We start from the raw sequence: 11,344 nt of genomic DNA, 5'->3' as shown, positions 1-11,344 counted from the left end.
GCTGAAACTCTGTTCTATTCAAAGCTCAGAATCTTCATCTTCATCAAAACTCACTACATTGCTGTTGTAATATATTAGTGAGATTAAGCTTAAACGATAAGAGAAATATCACAGTTTGTGATTATAGCTTTTAAGAAGCAATTGTAATACTCTTAGAATTGATTACATTAAGTTGTAAGGAACTAGAGTGATCGTGTGGATCAGAATACTCTAGGAAGTCTTAGAGGTTATCTAAGCAGGTTGTAACTAGAGTGATCGTGTGGATCAGAATACTCTAGAAAGTCTTAGAGGGTATCTAAGCAGTTGTTCCTGGAGTGATCAGTGTGTGATCAGAAGACTCTGGAAGACTTAGTTGCTGACTAAGTGGAGAACCATTGTAATCCGTGCGATTAGTGGATTAAATCCTCAGTTGAGGTAAATCATCTCTGCGGGGGTGGACTGGAGTAGTTTAGTTAACAACGAACCAGGATAAAAATAACTGTGCAATTTATTTTTATCGGTCAAGTTTTAAAGCTACACTTATTCAAACCCCCCTTTCTAAGTGTTTTTCTATCCTTCAAAGAGAAATATCACTGTTGTGATCACAGCTTTTTTAAAAGCAAATCAAACTCTTGTAAACATTTATTTTACATTGATTGTAAAAGATTTCCTAGAGTGATCAAGTTGTGATCTGTAGACTCTAGAAGACTTAGAGGGTATCTAAGTGGAAAACCATTGTAATCAGTTGGATTAGTGGATTAAATCCTCAATTGAGGTAAATCACCTTGTCAGGGGTGGACTGGAGTAGTTTGGTTAATAACGAACCAGGATAAAAATAATTGTGTTCATTGTTTTTATCTTTCAAGTTTTTGAGTTACACTTATTCAATCCCCCCTTTCTAAGTGTTTTTCACTCCTTCAAATTATTCTACAAGGAAAACAAATTCCCGATAGTGATGAAAATTAAGATATAAATTTTGAGACCCCTTCATTCAAAACACATGTACGTCTCTCATCTGAAAAAAATGATCCAGACGATGTGCATGCTAATCATCATGATCATCAAGATGGGATATGAGAAAACTCATAAGTAATTTTTTACTTTACTTGATTAATAATATATTTATTCATTTTACTAATATTTATTTTTTTCCAAGATGTTGAGATGTCGAAGGATACCTTATGTTGCAAAATTTTAGAAGTATAAGTTAGAAAATTAAAAACCCTAGAGTAATTATTATATGATGCATGTTGTTGATATTTAAGTTTGAAGTTGTTGTTGTAGATTGAATTTTGAATGTTGTTATTGTTGAGATCGAAGGTTTAAAGATTTTAGGTTGTTGTTGAGTATCCTAATTGTTTTCAAATGTTGTTCAAATTATAGGTGCATAATGACCGGTTATATATCACATAAAAGAACTTTTGGATGGCCTACGAGAATTTATAGGTGCATAATGACCGATTACATATCACATAAAAGAACTTTTGGATGGCCTACAAGAATTTACATTTTTGTAATTGCTTTTATTGGTTAATCATTTGTTATAGTTTTGTTACAACATTATAAGGTGTATGCCTTTTTGACTTTGCAATTGGTGTAAGCAATAAATAGTACAATGTTTCAGTTTGAGAATTTATGTTTGTGAAATGGGAAATAGGCATAATGTTTATGTTTTAAAAATTGGCAAAAAATATTGTAATACAGGTTAAAATGAAATTATAGAAAAAAATTAATACTGTTATCTTGCCTCAGGTTAAAATTAAAAATAGAGATAATAACACTTCTCTAATTGTTGGTGTATTAGTTATTTAGATTGTATCATTAGATAAATTTAATCTCGTCCATATCCAAATACTTATGTTGGTATATCGAATACCAATTATTTATACCATTAGTTTTTTTTAATCATTAATACCATTAGTTGTTATTATTATTATGAATCAATATTATACATTTATATTATTTCAAAATTTCATCAGATTGAGTTTACGTTTCAAACATAAATGGAGGTATTTTTATTCAATTTCCAATATTATTTTATTGAATTGATATGTAAAAAATTTTAACCTCATAATTTTACAAATTCTCCAAATGTATAATCGAAATCTGCATCATTTGTAAGTAATTGGTAACATGTATTATTTTAAAATTTCATCTTATTGCATTTTTATTTAAATGGAGGCGCGCACGCACACACACATGGACACAATGAAATTACCTAAATAAAGAATTACTGAAATTCTATTTTTTAAAATTTATTTTATAAAATGATTATATTTTTATTTTAAAATAAAGTTATGAATTACCTAAATAAAGAATTACTGAAATTCTATTTTTTAAAATAATTAATTGTATAAGATCAAGAAAAGTGGTAGAAATTTTTATAAATATGAATGCAAAATAAATCCCTGACATCAACCATAAATAGTACTATTATTGCTTTGATTCCTAAAATTGAGAGTCCTCAGCGCCCATCACATTTTCAACCTATTTATTTGGTTAATTTTTTGTACAAAATCCTATCTAAGGTTCTTGCCAATTATTTGAGGCACATGATTAACAGTGATATTTCTAAGTCTCGGTCATCTTTTGTAAAAGGTCAGCAAATTTGGGATGACATTCTTTAGCTAATGAAGTGGTGGACGATGTGTGTAGTTTGAAAAAAGAATTATTATTATTTAAGGTTGATTTTGAAAAAAATTCTATGATCGGTAGATTGGTGGTATTTTGAGGATGTTATGTGTAAAATGAATTTTCTGACTTTATGGTGAAAATGGATTTTAGAATGTATTTCTACGGTAACTGCTTTTGTTCATGTAAATGGTAGTTCAACTGACGAGTTTAAGTTGGAAAGAGATCTTCAATAAGGTGATAATTTTTTCTCTTTTATCTTCCTTTTCGCAGCTGAAGGGTTACCTATTTTGATGAATGTTGTAGTGGAAAAAAGATTGTATGCAAGTTATGGGGTGGGGGCACAGATCGTTGCTTATGTTTGTCATTAACAATTTGCTGACGATACTCTATTGGTGGGGGTTAAAATTTGGATTAATGTCTGAGTTTTGAAGGCGGTCTTGATTTTTTATGAAGTTATATCAAGTTTAAAATTTAACATTCATAAAAAACATGTTGTTTGGGGTCAACGTCTCTGAATCTTGGTTGCATGAGAGAACATTAATATTTTGGAAAGACCCTTGGCTTCTCCTTTGTTTTAGAAAGACCCTTGGCTTGATGGTATTCCTTTGAAGATAATATTTAGTAGGTTGTTTGATTTAGCAAAGAATAAGATGGCGTCAGTCGCAAAGATGAATGAGTTAAGGTGGGGGATAATGTTGAGGCCTGGAACTGGCATAAGAGGTTACTTGTGTGGGAGGAGTTAGTGGGATAACATATTAAGTGGTTAACTCAGTTGTTTTGTAGGTGGACATAAAAGATGGATGGGTTTGGAATTTACATCCCTCTTCTTCCTACACGACTAGTAGTGCTTATAACTATTTGTCCGAAGTTGACGATAAAACAATCCGATTAATTCCCAAATTTTATGATTGAAGATTATGCCGCTTAAGGTTTCAATTTTTGTTTGGAGGTTATTTTGAATCGTATTCTGACGAATGACAATTTGGCTAGGAAGTAGATTGTTGCTATGAATAAACAAAGATGTGTGAAGAATTATGGTGAGGATGAAAACAGAGATTATTTGTTTGTAAAATGTGATTTTTTGGTAGACTGTGGCTTACTATTTCTAATTGGCTAGGTTCCTCGACGATGTTCCAAGAAAAGTTATTGGGAAATCACTTACAACGACTGTTTTTATTAATATTATTTGGTTCATTATGATTTGGGTTATTTGGGAAAAGAAAAACATTCGTATTTTTTCAGAAAAAATAGGAGCATTTGCAGCCATTATGAGAAAGGGTAAAGTTTCAGTATTTTGATGGTTAGAGTTGAAATATTCTACTTTTGATTTTGATTACTAGGTTTGGATGCTAAATCCTTTATATTACTTATCAACTATTTGTAGACCGTTTTGTCTTGTTTCTTTTTCAGAGTTTTATGTTATAATTTCATATTCTTTCTTGTCATCTTCAGCACTTCTTGTGTTGGAATGACTTATTTTGATCGTTAATATGTTTATTATTTAAACCTTTTTAAAAATAACTTTAAAATTAAACTTATATGTTTTTTTATCATATATTTCAGGGAAAGCATAATAGTACCAACATTAAATATTATGTTAACCAAAATACTTTATTTTAAGGCCAGACAAATATATAACGTAGCTCCTAGCTCAATAGTATAATATAATTACATATTTTAGCTGAGTTTATTTGAGTTTAGAAAGTTCATTAAAAAGATAATATGTGAGTTATTTCATTTATAAACTTAAAGTTATAATTTTTAATAAAGATATATTATTGGAATAAAAATGGATGGCGAGCATAAAACCTAACTCGTCTAACTCTAAGTAGAAAATGATAGTTGGATATACCCAGTCTATCTTTCAAAATTCTTTTGAAATCATAAATAAGAAGTGATCTCATAAAATGTCATAGTAAAAAAAAAATTTCATTAGCTAATCTATGTTCAGATGCATTTTCCTCTTTGAAAAGTAAAATGTATTAAATTTAAAGAAACAAAAAGTGCGTAAACTACTCTTTTATTTCATTAAAAATTTTAAAATGACAATATTCACATTAGAAGATGTACGATTGTTCAACATTTATTCAATTTCAAGCCAAAGATTTCTTCAACTCCTCATGTTAGCATATTCAATAGAAAACATGATTCCATTTAATTCTTCTTGAAATATTAATTGAAAAAGCTCCCAAGAATGTTCCTAAATTATCTCTAAATATATCATCACAATTTAATATTTCATATTTCTCTCTTAAAGCTCCATTCATGTTGCACTTAATTCAATCATGACTAAGAAAACAATAATTAAGTTGTGTGGTTCTAGGTGTGGGACAAGGTCGACATTTGAAATCAAAATATTTGATTATTGTAAACTCATGAATTGAAGAATTTATGTGCCCCTTTAAAGGAAATAGATTCCATATAAACCTATTGTTTAACATGAAGATTATCTCTATTAAAGTCAATTTTACTATTTTGAAACTGAACATCATTTCTTGCGGCCCAAAATTTCTAAAAAATTATAATAATGAGAATCGTCATCATATTATAAATTTAAGAGCTCCAATTTTTACTAGTAAATTTTAATAATGTAATTATTTCTATCAATGTTGATTTCAAACAAATCACTCCTCAAAATTATAAATTAGTAACAATGTATATGTTAATATAGAGTTTGAAAATTGTGTCTCTCTATAATGAATATTATGTTTAGAAAAATAACTACAAGTAAACTTTAATTTAAAGAAATTATCGAATATTCTAATCACTAGTTAGTTTTATTGTATAAAAAAAAGCTTCTTATTGAGTTGTTAAACATTTCCCAATTGAACCCTTCAATGATTCAAGAGGTGTTGAGGATCTAATATTGTCACAATCAAACAAATGTTTATATATATATATATATATATATATATATATATATATATATATATATATATATATATATATATATATATATATATATATATATATATATATATATATATATATATATCAGCTGATTGTTAATTATAACATACTCCTTGTTATCAAAAAATGAAAATCAAGTCTTTAATCTTCGTGTTTTTTTCTTGTGCGATGTTTATTATATTTATTGTACCAATTGAGTCATTCAAAGATGAGAAACAAGGTATATATAAATTTTAATTCATGTCTTCATTTAACATAGTGAAAATAATTATTTGAATCTTAAAATGTTTAAGACAATTTTCACTATAGTTCATCAATATATAAAAAACGAAAAACACTTCCTAGTTATTTTTTTGCACTTATTGACCAACTAAATTAAGTATGTAAATATTTAGGAGTCAAAATTTTTGTTTATCTTTATGATATTTAATAAGTATGTTTTATTAATTTGCAGTCGAGGCAGCAAAAGAATTCCAAAGTGAAATTCTGTACCATTATAACAAACCCTGGACCTTTACGCGTAGCTATCCAAAAACATCTAAGGTTGGTAACGGAGTAAAAAATGGTGAAGTTCGCTCTGATGGAACAAGTTCAATAGAAAAGGGTGTGGAAGGAGGTGCACAAGGCGAAGATGAACAAAGTAAAGTTGTAAAAGATTAAGGAATTGAATCAAGAACATGATGTTGAAATCGACGGGATAGGGGTCATATCCATAAAAATGTTGACTTTATTTTACACCATGTTTGATTTATAATAAGATGGAACTTTTTCCTGATTAAATATTATTTTCACTTACAACCTTTTGATTCATTTGTCCTTAGATTTTACTACATATATTATTTAAGTCACGTTGATGAAGTTGATCAAAATTACTCGAAATCTGTATGGCATGGTGAAGTGACAATAAAAATACATGTGTTACATAGAGTTGAAGATGATAATTTTATGAATGGTACTCTAGATATGATTTGTGATATTGGAGTAGATGCTTTTAAGAAAACCCATGTGAAAGATACTTTTCAAAAAGACGTGGAAAAGTCGTTATATTCGGGCTACAAGAATGTCAACTGTGCTAAGACTATTTAATTTTAAGACAAGAGGTGGGTGGACGAATATAAGTTCTACTGAATTGTTTGAATTGATGCAAGGAATGCTTCTAGAGGGTATCACGTTGCCCGAATCGTAGTTATGAGGCCAACAAGATATTGTGTCTAATGAGTTTGGACTATGACAAATTACATGCATGTCATAATGATTGCATATTATATAGGAAATAGTATGAAAACTTGAAGGAGTGATCGAGGTGTGGGTTGTCATGCTATAAGTAAAAGGCCAATGGTGTTGAAGATGATGATGGTGTAACTAGAAAGGGTATTCCTTCCAAGGTGATGTGGTACCTACTGATAATTCAAATGTTCAATATGTTATTTGCTAATATAAATGACACAAAGAATACTAGATGGAATGTAGTTGGAAGAGTGTGTAATGGAAATGATTCATCATGTAGTTAATTAATTGTAATTGAAGAAAATCAATTCGTTGATTCCATATTTTTCCCTTGAACTAAGGAATCTTACACTTGGACTTGCCACCGACATAATAGACATTTTTGGTAATTTGAGTAATAACCATACTTCATAACTTGTTCTTCTCATAATTTAAAATCTATCTCTATGATTGTGCATGAAGCGCAAATGTATGATGTTATCAATGATGACATAAGGTCTAAAACAACCAGGGAACGACATTGATCTTTATGAAATGCCATTGATTGAATATTTAAGAGTTTTGTGGGAGGAAGTTGTTGATTTTGATGATGTGTATACATGTGATAACTTTAAGATGTGTGTCATCTTATTTTTCACAATCAATGAATTTCATGCATACGATAATTTGTCTGGGTACACCATCAAGGGACATAAAGTTTGTCCTACATGTGAAGATTCTACATGCTCCCACTAATTAAAAAAAGGAAAAAAGATTGTTTACCTTGGGCATCGAAAATTTCAAAGCCCTTAACTGGGAAATAATTTATAAAAGAACAACATATTAATGTTGTCCTAGGAAAGAAACAATTGGGCAAGTGGAAAAATATTTGGAAAAAGACGCCTGTGTTCTTTGAACTCTCATTTTGGTATAGTCTCGATATAAGACATTATCTTGATGTGATGCATATATATGGAGAAAAATGTATGTGATAGTTTCATTGGAACACTTCCTGGAATAAATGGAAAGACAAAAGATAGTGATAAATTCCGTCTAGATATGGCGGTGATGGATATACGACAAGAGTTAACCCTAAAATACATATGAAATATAACATATTTCCCCCCAACATGTCACACTCTATCTAAAAAAGATATATATTTTTGATTATTTATAGGGTATCAAAGATCCTTAAAATTACTTATCAAATGTGAAGAATCCTGTGTCAATGAAAGATCTCAAATTAGTTGGCTTATAATCTCATGATTGTCATGTCTTGATAAAAAAATTCTACTAGTGGCTATCCCTTGCATTTTACCAAAAAAATGTAAGGGTAACTATAACTAAATTGTGCTTAGTCTTCAATTCTATATGTATTAATGTCATGGATCCTACAAATTTAGATGAGTTGGAACACGAGGCTTCTATAGTTAGAGAGATTATATTTTATGGTCATCGGATAGAGCGGTGCATGGAGATATTTAAAAGGTATGCAAAGAATCATCACCATTCGGATGATTCAATTGTTTTATAGTACATCACAGAAGAAGCTGTTGAGTTTCGTACAAACTATTTATCGAAAGAAAAATCTATAGGAATTCCTGAGTCTCGTCATGATGGAAGATATGGAGATATAAGTGCTCAAGGTTTGAATGTTAATACATTGGACCAAGATGTAGTTCTTCAAGCACATTTGTATATATTGAATAACATTGATATAGTTCAATCTAACTTGTCCGTTCACAAAAGTCTTATCAACAAAAAATGCCCTCGTATGAGTGAAAAATTGATATTGACATAGCATAATATAAATTTCATGACTTAGGATTCACACGGATTCACATTTGTATTTATTGACAATAACACTTGTGTAGAAACCGGTGAATTAGGATTCCCACAGATTGATCTTTGAAAGTCAACTTATATGAAAGAACCATTTGTTATGGCAATCCAAGCAAACCAAGTTTTTAGGTCACTGATCCTTCTAGCACTAGATGGTCAATTGTTCTACAAGGAGAACATATTCGAGATAGTGATGAAAATCAAGTTTAAAATTTTGAGACTCATTATTTTGAAACACATATACGTCACTCATCTGAAGAAAATGATTTAGATGATGCGCATGCTAATCACCATGATCATCAAGAGGGGATTTGGGAAAACTAGTAAGTAAAATTTTTAGGCAAAATACCCTTTTTGGTCCCTTAAGTATACCCGAAGGTCCATTCTGGTTCCGTATCTTTAAAAAGGGTCAAAGTGGTCCTTTAATTGTTCAAAAAGGTCCACGTTAGTCCTTTCCGTCCATTTTTTTGCTAACGGCGTCAACTTTTCCATGTTGGCATCTCACGTGGCGCTGAGTCTTAATTATTATTATTATTATCATAAAAATTGAATTAGATCCAAATCATTTAATACCAAAACAAGTAAAAAGATTCAAATATATTTCTTTCAATAATTACTTCAATAATTAATATTATAAAATTGAAATAAACAATAAAGATTTTTTATTTGTGAAACCATGTTTTGAAACCCATTCTAATTCTAGATAAGTTGATTTTGTTCACATCCCTAATTCCCCACCTTTCATTTCTCTCTCATGGAAAATAGTTTATTTCTTATTCAATCAACAAAGCTTTTTCTTATTCTTCTCCGATAAATCTTTCTTTGGAGTACTCTAGATGGAAGAAGCACCAACATTTGTTCTATTGAAAGAAAAAAAGTTGACATGGAAACCCAGATCTGAGCAACAACAAAACCCAGGCTTGCTAAAATTTCTCCTTTAACACCATTTGAAGAAGCTCATCCTCAATGTTGTTGATTGTATTTCTTCTACTCTTCTCTTCTTCTTTGGTGAACGGGAACAAAATCAAAGTGAAAAGAAGCATGAAAATGATTGTACTATTGATTTAGATCTGGGTCACTGTTTATTTTTTTCTTCTTGAATAACCAAAGAACATTGAGTGAAGAACGTTGATTTAGATCTGGGAAAAGAACAATTCTTGCCAAAAAATTTTGAAAAGAAAAATTAATTTTCTTGTTCTTGGCTTAATAGCGCACGCCCATTTACTGATGCAATAAGTTTCAAGTTTTTTATAAATAAATGTTAATGACTTATCATTATTTTGTTTTTGTTTATAATAAAATTGGACGAAAAGACAAACATAAATTGCAAGGGTGATGTAGTGGTAAGTTGTTTCACCTATATGTAAGATGGTCTGAGTTCGAATCCAACTGAGCTTTGATGATGAACACATGCCACACGTACCACATCAGCACCACGTCAGATGCCAGCATGGAAAAGTTGACGCCGTAAGCAAAAAATGGACAGAAAGGACTAACGTAGACCTTTTTGAACAATTAAAGGACCACTTTGTCACTTTTTAAAGATAAGGGACCAGAATGTACCTTGGGGTATACTTAAGGGACCAAAAGGGGTATTTTGCCAATTTTTCATATCACTTAGTAATATATATTTATTCATTTTACTTTTTGATTTTTTTACTAATATTTATTTTTTTCAAAGATGTAGAGATGTCAAAGAATACCCTATGTTGCTTGGTTTTAGAAGTAAAAGTTAGAAAATTAAAAATCCTAAAGTAAGTTTTATATGATACATATTGTTGATATTGAAGTTTGAATTAATTGTTGAAGATTGAATTTTGAATGTTGTTGGTCTGGAGATCAAAGGTTTACAAATTTAATATTGTTGTTGCTGATTATCCTGATTGGTTTCAAATTTTGTTCAAATTATATGTGCATAACGACAAGTTATGAATCACATAAGAGAACTTTTGGATGGCCTACAGGAATTTGCATTTTTCTTATTGACTTTGTTGGTTAATCATTTGTATAGTTTTGTTGTAACATTATAAGGTGTATGTCATTTTGTCTTTGCAATTAATGTAAACAATGAATAGTACAATATTTCTGTTTAAGAAATTGTTATTTGTGAAATGGGCAAAAGGTACAATGTATCTGTTTTGAAAATGAGTAAAAAAGGTTATGTAATACAAGTTAAAAAAATGATAGAAAAATAATAATACAACTCTATTACCACATGTTAATATTAAAAATTAAGGTATTATTACTGCTCTAATCGTTGGTGTATCATTAGAAAATTGTAATCTCATCCATATCCAAATACTTACGTTGTTATATCTAGTACCAATTATTAATACAATTAGATGTTACTATGAATATATGACTAATCGATATTATACATTTATATTATTTCAAAATTTCATCAGATTGAGTTTACATTTTGAATATAAATGGAGGTATTTTTATTCAATTTCCAACATTATTTTATTAAATTTTATGTAAACAAGTTTTAACCTCATAATTTGACAAATTATTCTCCAAGTGTATAATCAGAACCTGCATCATTTGTGAGTAATGGGTAACTTGTATTATTTAAAAGTTAACTTTCATAAAAGCATGTTTTTTGGGGTCAACGTCTCTGAATCTTGATTGCATGAGGAAAAGCATGTTATGAACTATAAGCACAATCGCCTACATTTTTGTATTTGGGGCTACCCATTGGTGGTGATTCTAGAAAGCTCAGTTTGTAGTATCCTCTAATTGATCGAATCAAAATAAGGTTGTCAGGGTGGAA

At 29.7% G+C, this 11,344-nt stretch overlaps 1 long non-coding RNA gene across 1 annotated transcript; it reads left to right on the top strand.

The window, feature by feature from the left end:
- Window positions 1–5,609: 5,609 nt before the first annotated feature.
- On the top strand, window positions 5,610–6,303 carry LOC131642169 (uncharacterized). The gene is made up of 2 exons (XR_009295804.1): window positions 5,610–5,743; window positions 5,978–6,303. It is a non-coding gene; the product is annotated as an uncharacterized LOC131642169 (long non-coding RNA).
- The last annotated feature ends 5,041 nt before the right edge of the window (window positions 6,304–11,344 follow it).

Source organism: Vicia villosa, unplaced genomic scaffold, assembly GCF_029867415.1.
Source record: "Vicia villosa cultivar HV-30 ecotype Madison, WI unplaced genomic scaffold, Vvil1.0 ctg.004583F_1_1, whole genome shotgun sequence".
Classification (NCBI taxonomy): Eukaryota; Viridiplantae; Streptophyta; class Magnoliopsida; order Fabales; family Fabaceae; genus Vicia; species Vicia villosa.
The sequence above is the reverse complement of the archived record's forward strand: the minus strand, read 5'-3'. Positions and strand labels throughout refer to the sequence as shown.